General features: G+C 38.0%; 1 protein-coding gene and 1 non-coding gene across 2 annotated transcripts in view; one reads left to right on the forward strand and one right to left on the reverse strand.

Moving 5' to 3' along the window:
* The window catches only part of LOC134738364 (putative GED domain-containing protein DNM1P46), an 88,028-nt gene that overhangs the window by 5,917 nt on the left and 67,322 nt on the right, over positions 1 to 14,789 (reverse strand). The window lies entirely within an intron of this gene.
* LOC134738402 (U8 small nucleolar RNA) lies at positions 5,057 to 5,188 on the forward strand. The gene has a single exon (XR_010124104.1). It is a non-coding gene; the product is annotated as a U8 small nucleolar RNA (small nucleolar RNA).

The raw sequence follows: 14,789 nt of genomic DNA on the forward strand, positions 1-14,789 counted from the left end.
ACCAGTAGCACACTCTTGATTACTGTAGCTGTTTAGTAAGCTTTGAAATCAGAAAGTATGAATCCTCCAGAAAGTTTTTTAAGGTGGGTTTGGCTGTTCTGGGTCACTTGCATTTCCATATGAATTTTAAGATCAGCTTGTCAGTTTCTGCAAAGGAGCCAGCTGGGATTTTAATCAGAGTTGCATTGACTATGTAGATGAACTTAGGAAGTACTGCCATTTTAACAATATTAAGTTTTCCTCCATGAACACAGGATGTATTTGTACTTATTTAGGTCTTACTTTAATTTCTTTCAATCATAGTTGTGTTGAATGCAGACCTACTTTGAATTAATTCTAAGTTATTTTTATGCTACTTATTGCTTGACAAATATAATTGCTTTTAGTTTTTAACTAGTTTTGATGTAATGTGAAGTGTATTTGGACCATGTGAAGCTTATTTCTGCTTTGAACTTTAGTATAAATAGGTTATAATAAAATCTCACTGTGCTAATTTTTTGGTTATGTGAAATAGAAAATCAATGTAAATTTAAAAATTTATTCTGGGCCGGGCACGGTGGCTCACACCTGTAATCCAAGCACTGAGGGAGACTGAGGAGGGCAAATCACAAGGTCAGGAGATGGAGACCATCCTGGCTAACACAGTGAAACCCCATCTCTACTAAAGATACAAAAAATTAGCTGGGTGTGGTGGTGGGCGCCTGTAGTCCCAGCTACACAAGAGGCTGAGGCAGGAGAATGGTGTGAACCTGGGAGGTGGAGGTTGCGGTGAGGCGAGATCGCGCCACTGCACTCCAGCCTGGGCGACAGAGTTAGACTCCATCTCAAAAAAAAAAAAAAAAAAAAAAAAAATTCATTCTGAAATGCCATAGATGTTGAAGCTCTTCTGGCAGATGGTTATAAAGAGGAATATATAATCATTCTATTGAGAAAATATAATCAATAATGTGAATACCTAAGGTAGTTTATTTTACATATATATCTCAGTATTTATTTATTTTTGAGACAGAGCGTCACTCCTGTCACCCAGGGTGGAGTGGAGTGGCAGGATCATGGCTCATTGCAGCCTGAACTTCTTGGGCTTAGGTGAGTCTCTCATCTCAGCCTCCTGAGTAGCTGCGACTACAGGTGTGCGCCACCATGCATGGCTAATTTTTTGTATTTTTCGTAGAGGTTTCCCCATGTTGCCCAGGCTAGTCTCAGACTCCTGGACTCATGTGATCTGCCCGCCTTGGCCTCCCAAAGAGCTGGGATTACAGGTGTGAGCCACTGTGTTGGCCTTATGTTTTATAATTTTTAAATGATACTTTTTATTCTATTACAAAACATATATAATTGTAAAAAACTTGTAAAATATAAAAGAGGAAAAAGACAATAGAAAAATTGTTTACGATGAAATTCCCAGTTAAACAGCGATTACATTTTTTTTTTTAAAAGCCTGTTGCTCAGGCTGGAGTGCAGTGGCATGATCATAGTTCACTGTAACCTCATACATCTCATACATTTTGATATCATTACTTCTGTTTTTATACATAATGTGTTCACTTTGAAAGAAGAGATTATAATTTTATAATGATTATTTTCGTTTAATGATCATGATCTCATTGCAATTATTGATCATTTAGTTTATTCCTGAACATTTTGTTATATATATTTTTGCTGTTGTGAGTGGGCTATTTCTTATAACTTGGCATTTGTGCCTACATTCAATTTACCTATAGGAAATTAATTTTTGCATATAATTTTTTTAATTGGTGCAGTGGCACAATCTCAACTCACTGCAACCTCCGCTTCCTGGGTTCAAGTGATTCTCCTGTCTCAGCCTCCTGAATAGCTGGGATTACAGGTGCATGCCACCACCCCCAGCTAATTTTTGTATTTTTAGTAGAGATAGTGTTTCACCATGTTGGTCAGGCTGGTCTTGAACTCCTGACATTGTGATCTGCCCACCTCAGCCTCCCAAAGTGCTGGGATTACAAGCTTGAGCCACCGTGCCCAGCCTGTTTGTATGTTTTCTTATATCTTTCATCTGAGTTGCAAGGGGCACATTGGGTTTCCAGGAATTTTCTTAGCTAACTCTGTTCCTTTATCTTTTAAGGTTCTTAAGCATAAATCCTCTTTTTTTTTTTTTTTCTGATGGGAAATACTGGGGCATAGCCCTAGGAATACAAATTATGTTTAAATAGAGCACAAAGTACCATCTCAAAGGAATAACTGATGGTGAATGGTGATTCATTTTATTATGTATCAACTCTTACGAGGCTTAATAAATAATTGAGGTTTAACACTTAGGTAACCGTTCTGTATTTAAGTCTGAAAATTTTTTTATGTTACAGTTTCAACTTCACATTGAATATTCTGTAAAGCAGAAATAAATTGATTAGCATTCTATGAATGAAAAATAAAGCCATGGGTCGGGTGCAGTGGCTCACACCTATAATCCCAGCACTTTGGGAGGCCGAGGCAGTCGGATCACCTAAGGCCAGGAGTTTGAGACCAGCCTGGCCAACGTGGTGAAACCTCGTCCCAGCTACTCAAGAGGCAGAGCCAGGAGAATGACTTGAACCCAGGAGACGGTGGTTCTGGTGAGCCAAGATCGTGCCACTGCACTCTAGCCTGGTGACAGAGCAAGACTCTGTCTCAAAAAAAAAAAAAATTAGCTGGGCATGGTGGCGTGCACCCATAATTCCACTACTTAGGAGGCTGAGGCAGGAGAATCACTTGAACCCGGGAGACAGAGGTTGCAGTGAGCCAGGGTTGCACCACTGCCTTCCAGCCTATGTGACAGAGTGAGACTCCATCCCTAAAAAAACAAAACAAAACAAAACAAAAAAAACCCATGCTGATAATCGAAAAACCAGTTTGCCTCATCACAGTTTAGAACATTGAATTGTAAAGATCTTTTTTCTAGTCCTGGCCAGGCTTAATGGTAACATGAGCAATTCAGTTACTTTCTCAGAGTTTTATATTTCTATCTGTAAAATGGAAATGATGGTATGTACAGTTTAGGATTTTTGTGAAAATTAAGTGAGACTGCAACTGTCTTGAATAGCAGTTGAAGTACATTGATATAGGTGACATTTTACAGTGGTGTCTTCCTCAGCATCTTGTTAGTTCAGTGTTTTAAAGCTCTATATTAGTCACAGAAACAAAGTCTAATTTTTGTTCTTTTGTTCTCATTTCAGATTACAAGTGGACACCTGAGTCAGCAGGACCTGGAATCCCAGATGAGAGAGAGCTTATCTACATGGACTCAGATCTTGTTGTCACCCCCATTAATGACAATCCAAGGGTACAGAAAGCACTCTAACAACTGAGTTGTAGACTTTACTGAGATCTGAAATCTGCATGAGATTTTCATTCAGAATATTATTTACTGTCTAATCTTTCCTTTTCTCTTGTCTGCTTCTGTTTCATTTGTGCTGCATGTCTGCATTTCCAGGTCCCGCTCTGTCTGCAACGCTTTCCTCTGCCTTCACTTCCACTTCACTGGAGTTCTAAGTTTTCTCCCCTCTGTTTTGAATGAGTCAGCTCTGCCTCTCACTACTGCTTTCTTCCACATGCCACGGAGGGGTTGCCAGCCTCTTGACCTCAGACCTTAGCTCTCAGTCCCATCGTTTCTCCATCTGCACTAATGTGAATCACTCTAAGTATTCTAGTCTCTGACGTATTTTGAAGGCAGAAGCAGTCAGAGGGCACTGCTCACCAGGCTGGGCTGGGCAGGCAGATCACACGGAAGCCCTGCCCTCTCACAGGTTGTTAAGACTGCATGGGAGATGGTGAGGAGACACTATGGGAGCTGGAGGAGTCACGGTTCACAATGTACTTCTAAACCACTGTGAGTTTTTTTGCTTCTTGCCTTTTGGAATATAATACTTTATTGCTAGGGGAAAATGAGTATTTACTTTAAAAAACAGATGCATTTCTAAGTCCCTGTGTTTTGTCTTGACTTCCAACTCCACAACGTACATTCCACTACTTACTCTCTATTTTAATTTTCCTGCTTCTGTTACTTTTTTTTTTTTGAGATAGAGTCTCCCTCTGTCACCCAGGCTGGAATGCAGTGGTGTGATTTTGGCTCACTGCAAGCTCCGCCTCCTGGGTTCACACCATTCTCCTGCCTCAGCCTCCAGAGTAGCTGGGACTACAGGCGCCCACCACCACACCCAGCTAATTTTTTGTATTTTTAGTAGAGACAGGGTTTCACCATGTTAGCCAGGATGGTCTTGATCTCCTGACCTCGTGATCTGCCCGCCTCCACCTCCCAAAGTGCTGGGATCACAGGTGTAAGCCACCACGCCCAGCCTTCTTTTTCTTTTTTAAATCTCTTTTTCTGTATTAATTCATGACTGTCTTTTCGTATCTCATTGGGAACAATACTGTGGTTTATACCAAAGGGTTCTTGGATTCATGTTTATTTTCTAGACAGACAGCATTTTATATAGATTATTTAGCTATTTTTCATAATGGAGCTAATCCTTTTTGTGAGTTCATATGTGTGGCAGAGTAACTTTATTATGCTAAGTTTGATGTGCATTGGTGCATTTTCAAAGTGGGTTTTCTAGAACAATTTGTGATATCTTTCCCAGGGGTGTCCAGTCTTTTGGCTTTCCTGGGCGGCACTGGAAGAAGAATTGTCTTGGGTCACACATAAAATACACTAACGATAGCTGATAAACTAAAACACAAACAAACAAAATTGCAAAAAACATCTTACAATGTTTTAAGAAAGTTTAGGAATTTGTGTTGGGCCACATTCAAAGCCGCCTTGGGCCGCATGAAGCCCATGGGCTGTGGGTTGCACAAGCTTGCCTTAGACGATATTCTTTGTTTCTTTTTTTCCTCTTATAACCATATTTGATAGTTTATGGGAAGCCTTAGTCAGTGGACATTTTTGTGTTTAACTTTTAATTTTAAACTACTTTTAGTCTTAGAGAGAAGGTTAAAAAATAGTTGAGAGTTCCTGTATACGTTTTGCCCAGCTGCTCTTAATGTTCACATCTTATAGGTCTATAGTATAGTTAACAACACCTGGGAATTAGCATTGGTATAGTGCTAGTCAGGCAGGATAATCCTTACCTGTTCCTCCTTTTGGAGGGCAGTAGAATGTGGTAGTTGGAGTTGCATCATACTTGATTCATATCTCTGTATAATGATGTCATGCAATACCCTGATTGCTCCTTTTGAATTCTTTCTGAAAAAGGAAAAATAAAACATGAGTATAGTGCTGTTAACTAAACTACCAAATTTATTTGAATTCTACCAGTTGCCTCTAATGTCCTTTTTTTTTTGTTGTTCAGGATCCCACATTACAGTTAGTTGTTATGCCTCCCTAGTCTCGTATAGTCTGTCGTAGTCTTTCATGGTTTTGTCAGAATTTCTCAGACTTTTCTTGCCTTTCATGACCTTGACAGTTTGTCTTTTTTTTTTTTTTTTTTTTTGAGATGAAGTCTCACTCTGTCACCCAGGCTGGAGTGTCGTGGTGTGATCTCAGCTCCCTGCAACCTCTGCCGACCGGGTTCAAGCTATTCTCCTGCCTCAGCCTCCTGAGTAGCTAGGATTACAGGTGCCTGCCACTGCGCATGGCTAAGTTTTGTAGTTTTAGTAGAGATGGGATTTTACCATGTTGGCCATGCTGGTCTTGAACTCCTGACCTCATGATTCACCTGCCTAGGCCTCCCAAAGTTCTGGGATTACAGATGTGAGCCACCGCACCTGGCCTTTGTATGTTTTTGTAATACAGGTTATAAAACGTATGACTCAAGTCCTTGACACTTTGAAGAGTAACTGGTTCAGTGTTTTGAAGAATGTCCCTTAATTTAGGCTTATCTAAGGGTTTCTCATGATTAGAATGAGATTATTAATTTGGATTATGAGATTAGAATGAGAATATGCATTTTAGTAAGAATACTACCGTAAATACGGTAATGCTGGTTACTTAATTGGTAAAGGTTTTAAAAATACTACATATAGAAATTTTGCAGGAGTTAGGTATAGAAATGATGGTTGAATTTTTAACTAAAAGTCTCAAGATGCAGTATCTGGCCATCCTAAGCTCATGGATCCAACTACATGGTTTCTTCACATTTCTCAAATAAATTGTGCACTTTCCAGTTCATGCTATTATGGCTTCCTTGAATGGTGTCTTCTCTGATATAACCATAAAGTTCTAACCATTCTTCAAGACCTCAACCCACCCCCTACCTCTTCTGTAAACCCGGTCTCAACTATATCAAGTAAAGTGCTTGCTGTATTCTCTAAACTACTATTTACAAAAAAATTCTTTCTGTCCAGGGTTTTGTCTGTAGTTATGTCCTACCTCTTTTCAATTGTGAAATATTTTGTTGTTTATCAAATGTTTGTCTCATCTTCCCAACCAGAATGTCAGCTCTCTGAAAATAGGATTGTGTGTTTTATATTTTTGTATCCCCCTTAACCCTTGACATAGAGCCTTACCTTGGCAGGTACCCAATAGATATTTGTTGAATGACTGAATTTCTAATTAGAGGTAAATTATCTAAAGAGTAAGCCAAGATAGGGGTGAATTTTTTCTTTGAGGCTGTATTTTATTACAGATATCAATTGAAATTATTTTAGAAAATAAATTATTATCTATATATGTATGTTTTAATCTGAAAAGGCATCGTTCTTATTCTTTTTGGTAACAAATTTTACACATTCTTTTTTTGTCCTCATTGATTTATTATTTGATATAAGGGACATATAAGGAGACAGATATCCATCTTAAAAATTGTCTCAAAAGTTTTTTTTTTTTAACCACAGGTAATGAAAAAACCACCATCAGTTAAATTTGATCCAAAAATATTGCATCTACCAGCATTTTCAGGTAAGATCATAAAGGAGTTATCGAACATGTAGACTCTTTGTATACAGATACAAATGTGAAATTTATTCAGAAATGGAATATTTGTATGTGAATAACTAAATTTTTTTTGTCTTGACAGTTGGTTATATTCTTGGAGCAGTGTTAATGTGAATTGTAAATAATCTGTAATTCATTTGTGCCAGCTGTGGACATTTCTCAGCTGAGTCTGGGCTGTCCTGTCCTCTTGTGTGTGGGGAGGTTCCTATAGATCTGGGCAAGTTTTCCTGTAGAGTGGGTTGGGGGAGGGTCTCCTCCCTTCCCTTCATAGAGCTGGTTGAATTTCCACCATTTATGGCAGGTGTAGGTGCACAGGGTTGGGGACAACAAGGAAGGATTGGGATTCTATTGGTGGGACCAGAACATTTGAGAATGGGACTAGGTGTTTCATGACTGTGGAGATGGTGTGGTAGTGGAGATACTTAAGGGATAATTATTACATTTCTGTTGAGCTAATGAAAATCTTATTTAGGGTGAAAGTCAGAAATTTTTACATACCTTAAACTTTTTTTTTGTTTGTTTGTTTAACAAATTATATTTTAAGCTGTTGAACTCAATTTGGGGAAAATTATTCATTGTGGCTAGAGTAGAATCTATGATTTGAAGTAAATTTAAAATATATTTAGGTTTCAATAAACCAGCTAAGGGTTTATATCAGTCAACTTAATTACCGATAAAAACAACCAGAAAAACCTGTGGAGAAGGACGTTTAAAGACCAAAGTGAAGCCAAATATTAATAATAGTGCTTTCATTGCCAAGTAGGTCTATTTATGCAAACCTAGAGAATTATTACCGGGAAATACTATTTCCTTTTTCTTCTTTGAGTTATTTGGGAAATTATATTTATAATATGTTTTGTCTAAAGATTGAGATCAGCCAAAAATATGTTAATTTTAGGGGGTATCACATTTCCTAGATTTTGCCCTTTTTTTGTATATGGATTTGGAGGTAGGCATTTCAGGTGATTTTAGCTATCATGTTTTCCTCATCATTTTTTACAGTAATTTTATTGGAACTTTTTAATAACTGTGGGATTTGTGCTTTTTGCAATATTTGCGGGTTGATTTATTTATACAAAGGCTCTTTTGTCTTTTACTCCAGTTGTATTCAACTTTACATTTTGTTATAGTCTAGGTTGTGGGACAATTCTGCTTTAGACATCTGCTTGGTTTGAAAGCATAGTTTTCCATTGAAGTGGTTAAAAAGTTTCCATGGATAGATAAAGAGATGGGAAATATAGAAGGACAAATAGAAGTAGTGTCATCTTTGGAGTATTTTTGGTTTTGACAGTGTCGTGTTTTCTTTGTCCTCATCTTAGCTGTCATAATTCTGTGTTTATTTCTCATGTAGTGTTTCCAGTAGTTGTCTTTCTCATCATTCATACTTCTGTTATTTTCTTTCCTTGGCAGTGGATAAGTTATAATTTCTGAAAGACCAAGATTGGAATGACTTTTTTGCAACAAGTGTGCTCACAGATCGACTCCATTGCGAAGAGCTCGAGGACCTCCTGAGCCAAGCTTAATCTCCTTTGCTGTTTGTGCGTGGTGGCTGGTCACCAGGAGGTGGCCACCAGGCTTCTCCATTCCCCACTGGTAGGCCTCTGTGATGTGACTTATGCATTTAAATTTATGTTTTTTAGAGGCTCAAACAAGTGCTAAAATAGCAATTTGATTTAACTACCATGAAAAAACTGATTTATCATGATTTTAGGTTTATGGAAATTATCCTCTGCTTAATCCTTAGGTCTTACAGTAGATGAGAGTAGATGGTGATTTTGAACTTTCTGTTGTTGTTGTTGTTGTTGCTTGTAATACTCAGATTTCCATTTTATGTTAACTTGTAAGATTTTAAAAAAATATATAGGCTGAGGCAGGAAAATGGCGTGAACCCCGGTGGGGGGCTGAGCCTGCAGTGAGCCAAGATTGTGCCACTGCACTCCAGCCTGGGCGACAGCGAGACTCCGTCTTAAAAAAATATATATATATATATATATATATATATATATATGAAATTGGGCCAGGTGCAGTGGCTCATGCCTGTAATCCCAGCACTTTGGGAGGCTGAGGTGGGTGGATCACCTGAGGTCAGCAGTTTGAAACCAGCCTGGCCAACATGGTGAAACCCCGTCTCTACGAAAAATACAAAATTAGCCTGGCATGGTGGTGCACTCCTCTAATCCCAGCTACTGGGGAGGCTGAGGCAGGAGAAACACTTGAACCTGGGAGCCAGAGGTTGCAGTGAGCTGAGATCGCGCCATTGCACTCCAGCCTGGGCAAAAAGAGCAAAGCTCCATCTCAAAAAAAAAAAAAAAAACACGTGATATCATAAGACCTTTTCCCTTCTCATCAGTGACTGGAATGAACTGCCCATGTGGAATGGGTTGTGGGTGTTGGTTCCTTTACTGGGTCATCTGGTAACCTGCAAGGTTTCTGCTGTGACCTTGAAGGAAGACATCAATCCTCTAAGAAATTTTTTTCCTATCCTCTGGGAATATTACTTTTTGGACTATCTTGGTCCATTGGTAAGCTCATGGGAATTTGTCAGAGTTTTTTTTTGTTTTTTGTTTCTTTTGGCTCATGTTTAGCATCGGTTGGCAGAGTGTTTGGAGTCATCCTCAGAAAGGAATTATGGTGGTTCAGAGGTGTTTTCTGTAGTGGGCCCTCATTTGGGAATTGGCTTGAAAGAATTTAAGTTCATTTGCTTCCAGGATATTATTAAGTTTACTTTTTTCTATAGTTGGTGTGTGTCTATCAGGTAAGGGCAGTCATTTAGAGAATATAAAGTGTTAGGAGAAACTAAAAGTACTGTTCTTCGTTTTTATTTTAATCTTATTCATATACAAGTGCCTTTGTAATTTCGTAAATATCACTTTTGGTGTACAGTATAAATTTCCTTTTTATGAAGATCTGAGCTGTTAACTTTGCTGTCACTTTCTGTGTTTCGTGACTTAAATATTTTAATTTTTTCTTTTTTTACACTTACATTTTTTATTCTAGTTCCAATTGCTAATCCAGCATTCGCAGATAGCTCTAAACTGCGATATGTAAGTAACATTTATATTTTAAAATTTTTTTTCATGACTTTATTAAGTAGTTACAGCATACATACTTATCAAAAGCAGAGTCCCAAATAATTATCATAAATTTTTCTGACATAATGATGACTCTACTCATAGGCAATTTTTATGGGCATTCCAATTATAAATTCTAGAATATTTAAAAATAGCCCTTCTCCTAATATACAATGCTGGGATTATCTAAGCTACTCCTGGAAACTTTATTAAGTGTTCTTGTTTTTTTATTTTCATAGAGACAAGGTCTCTCACTATGTTGCCCAAGTTGGTTTTGAACTCCTGGGCTCAAGTGATTCTCCCATCTCTGACTCCCAAAGTGTTAGGATTACAGGTGTGAGCCACTGCGCCAGGCTGTTAACTGTTTTGAGTATTGGTTATAAAATACTTCAACCCTGATCCCTGTGTATTAATTTAGTTATACTTCCTCAAAATTTCCCTTGGCCATGCTTATCTGTCCCTCATGTAGCATGTAGCTTCCCTATGATGTTATTTATAATCTAATGAGATTATGATTTATAAACTCCCAATGGAAGGAAGTGTCCTTGCTTTTTATAGAAGTGACATACCAGGTAGAAAGCACCATAGATCAAGTGTTAGAAGGCTCTGGGTTCCGGTTGCCTATAAGACTCAGACAAATGATTATCTTTTTCTCATTCTCTGTTTCCTGGGGAGGGTGGGTGGAACAAGGAAATGGCATAGGTTTAGGATTCAGACAGACCTGGGTGTGGATCAAAGATCTGCTTTCTGGGCCAATTACTTTAATTGCTGAGCCGCAGTTTCCTCATCTATAAAATTGGGATGGGGATGAGATAACCACTTCATAGATTTTTGGTAATTATTCCACTTTGAATGAGGTAAATATATGAGATACTTTATATAGTGCCTGATTCTTAGTGGGTATTTCATTTACAGTGGGGTTGGGGTTGTTGTAGAAGTTGCAGTTATTATCATGAAGCTTGCTTATCTCATGATTGTTAGGACAAGCACATGAAAAATCGGAGGTGAAAGGATTTTGTGAATTGTGGCAGTAGTATAATAATTATTCTTCTATGCTGGTAAAATATGGGTGAAACAATAGGAGTTTAGAAAATGCTTAATAATAAGGGTAATTCTTATTATACATCTTGTAATGTTACTGTCCCAAAGTAAAATCTGGTAATAGAAAGTAGGATTTAATACTTTGAGCATTTAATACTTTGAGAAGGCTGATGGTATGCTCATTAAAAATGAATCAATGAAATATTTATTTAAACACTTTTATTTAAAACGTGTTATATCTTTGAATGGGGTGCCCCCTGCTAACATTTTCAAACAGATATCCCAAATCATTTCCAAGTACAGTTATCCCTCTGTATCAGCCCGGAGACTGGTTCTAGTATCCCCTTGGATACCAAAATTCACACATACTATTTTTCCTCTGCTTTTAATGAAGTTTGATTGTAAAACTGTTTTAATTTGAATAAAATGATACTGAGGTAGACAATTTCTCTGGTAGGAATCTTCTTTTATTCTCCTTCATTCAAAGCCACTTCTAGTGAGGTTTTCTCTGATCTCAGGTTATATTACCTTCATAGCATATGATAAAGGGTCCTTAACTTAGTCTGGGAGATAATTATTATTGAAGTAGGTATATTTATTTCTTAGTTTTGTTTTTCCTATAAAAATTAGAATCACATGATATAATTTTATGTTTGTTTTCCCCCATAACACATATATTATGTATTTTTAATGTTATTAACATTTAAAAATAAAATACATAATAATTAAGGTAAACTTTTTATATGTTGTGAATATCTGATCATTTTGCTTACTAATTTTGGATAGTATTATAATGTTGGAAACAACATTGCGATGAACATTTTTGAGATTAAATCTTTGTGCCCGCTTTTTCTTTTTCCCTTTAGGGAAGATTCATAGAATTAGAACAAATTAGAACAAATGGGTAGAAGGCAGTAAATATCATTGTGACTTCTGAAAAATTGCTGAAGTGCTCAAATAAATTGTGTCAATATATAATCCCAGTCAATGTGTTTAAAATGCCTTTTGTTAGAACTTCCAACATTGAGTATTTATCAAATTGTATATCCTTCTATCCTTGCCAATCAACTTTGTGAGGTATAATTCATATATAGTAATAGTGTAATACTGTAATTTTTAAAATGTGTTAATTGTAAATTATGCATAATTTAAAATGTTCCATTTTAGCCATTTTTATGTGTACAGTGGCATTTAGTTCATTCCCATTGTTGTATAACCATCACCACTATTCATTTCCAGAACTTTTTCACCATCTTAAACAGAAGCTCTTTACCCATTAAATGGTAACTTTCCCTTTCCCTTCCCCAGTCCTGGTGACCTGTACTCTACTTATTCTATCTTGGTGAATTTGCTTATGGTGAGTACCTCATATTGCTACCAAAACATCAAGGAGTTTGGTCTAGGTCCTGTTGCTCACAGCACAGAAAGCCAATCACGGAGACGATGAGTGTTGCTAGGGAAGAAGGCTTCAACTGGGTGCTGCAGCTAAGGAGATGGGAGATCAATCTCAAATTTGTCACCTCAACTGACTAAAACCAGAGGTTTATTTAGCAGGGAAGAAATGTAACCATGTATGGGAAAACAGGAGTTAGGGAAGGGTGGGGAAGAGAAGTTGGTCGACAGGAAGCAGGTAGTTGGTTAGGCAATTGTGATGAGTGAGGTGGTCTGGTGTCTTATGGTCCAGATGTGGTGATCTGGTAAGTTTCAGTTCCTTGATAACTATCTGGGAGGCCTGATGGTTGGTTTCCCAACAAAGGAATTCAGATAAGACAAATGTAACTTTCTCAAGTTTTAAGACTGGGAGGCTCAATTTCTATCTTTATTTTAAAAGACTGTAAGCATCAGTTCTATAGGACAATTGGGCTGCATTCATTTACAAGTTTCATCCATGTTGCAACTAACGTGTCAGCATTTCATTCCTTTTTAAGGCTGAATCATATCCCTTTGTATGTATATACCACAGTTTGTTTATTTTTTCATCTGTTGTTGGGCACTGGCTTGTTTATATCTTTTGGCTATTGTGAACAATGCTGCTATGAACATTAGTGTTTTCTGTTTTTGTTTTTTGCTGACAGCTATCCCTATGGGTGTGAAGTAGTATCTCATGGTTTTGATTTGTATTTTGTGACTAGTGATGTTGAACATCTTTTTGTTTGATTGTTGGCTATTTGGAGAAAGGTCTAATCAAGTCATTTGCCAATTTTTATATTGAGTTTTATGTTGTTGAGTTGTAGGTATTTTTTATATATTCTAGATATTAACCCCGTGTCAGATAAGTGATTGCAAATATATTCTCTCATTACACTGGTTGCTTTTTACTGTGGCAAGTGCCTTTTTGAGATATGAATTTAGGAAGAATTTTTCTATTTTTTAAATAAGAGTTTTATACTTGAATAAGGTAAAGTAAATGCTCATCCATCATTAATTTTTTAATAAAAACACAGTTTTCCTGTTTCTTTGCTGTAGTTCTCCTCTTCGTTGATTATATTTTATCATTGGATAGGGTTTTTTTGTTGTTTGAGACGGAGTCTCGCTCTGTCGCCAAGGCTGGAGTGCAGTGGTGCAATCTCAGCTCACGGCAATCTCTGCTTCCTAGGTTCAAGCGATTCTTCTGTGTCTGCCTGCCGAGTAGCTGGGATTACAGGCACCTGCCATCATGCCTGGCAATTTTTGTATTTTTGTAGAGACGGGGTTTCACCGTGTTGACCAGATGGTCTTGAACTCCTGACCTCAGGTGATCCACCCACTTCGGCCTCCCAAAGTGCTGGGATTATAGGCCTGAGCCACCATGCCCGGCTGGTAGATTTTTTGTTTTGCTTTCTTTTGAAGAAGACCTCTCAGTGGCTTACCTCTTTGCCATGCTTTGGTGTTTGAGCTCTCTTCCCTGTACTAACTGTAGCTCTGTAGGACTTGGGGGTCAACCTTACCTTTTTTTCCCCCGCTTTTGTGTGTCTTGTTTGAGTTAGCATTTCTTTTTATTCCAGACCTGTAGATTTTACTAGATTGTCTCTAGGAATCTCTTTTACTAATTTGCTTCAGCCTGCCTTCCTGCCATCTCTTTTTACTAATTTGCTTCTGCCTGCCTGCCTTCCTGCCTCCCTCCCTCCCTCCCTCCCTCCCTCTCTCCCTTCCTCTCTCCCCTTCTTCCCCTTCCTTCCCTTCTCCCATGCCTTCCTTCCCCTCTCCCATCCCTTCCTTCCCTTCTTTTCTTTCCATTTATATTGAGATAGAGTATTGCTCTGTCACCCAGGCTGGAGTACAGTGAGGTAATCTTGGCTCACTGCAACCTCCACCTCCCAGGTTCAAGTGATTCTCCTGCCTCAGCCTCCTGAGTAGCTGGGATTACAGGTGTGTGCCACCATGCCCAGTTAATTTTTGTGTTTTCAGTAGAGATTGGTTTTCACCATGTTGGCCAGGCTGGTCTCGAACCCCTGACCTCAAGTGATCCACTTGCCTTGGCCTCCCAAAGTGCTGAGATTATAGGTGTAAGCCACAATGCCTATCCTCTTCACTCCTCCTTTAGCTTTTATATTACTTCTTAGATTTCTTCCTCTCTTATTTCATCCTTTTTCTGTTCCTGAAACCCCTACAGGATGGGTGTGCGGGTTTGTGTCTCTTGACTCTTTTTTCAAATTTTCTTTTGCTTTCTCACTTTCTCTTGTTTATTGAGATATAATTCACATACCATAAAATTCACCATTTTAATGTGTGCAGTTCAGTAGGTGTCAGTATACTGAAAGTTGTTCAACCATTGCCACTATCTAAATTCAGAACAGTTTTCTCACCCAGTGAAA

This window comes from Pongo pygmaeus, chromosome 16 (assembly GCF_028885625.2).
Source record: "Pongo pygmaeus isolate AG05252 chromosome 16, NHGRI_mPonPyg2-v2.0_pri, whole genome shotgun sequence".
Lineage (NCBI taxonomy): Eukaryota > Metazoa > Chordata > Mammalia > Primates > Hominidae > Pongo > Pongo pygmaeus.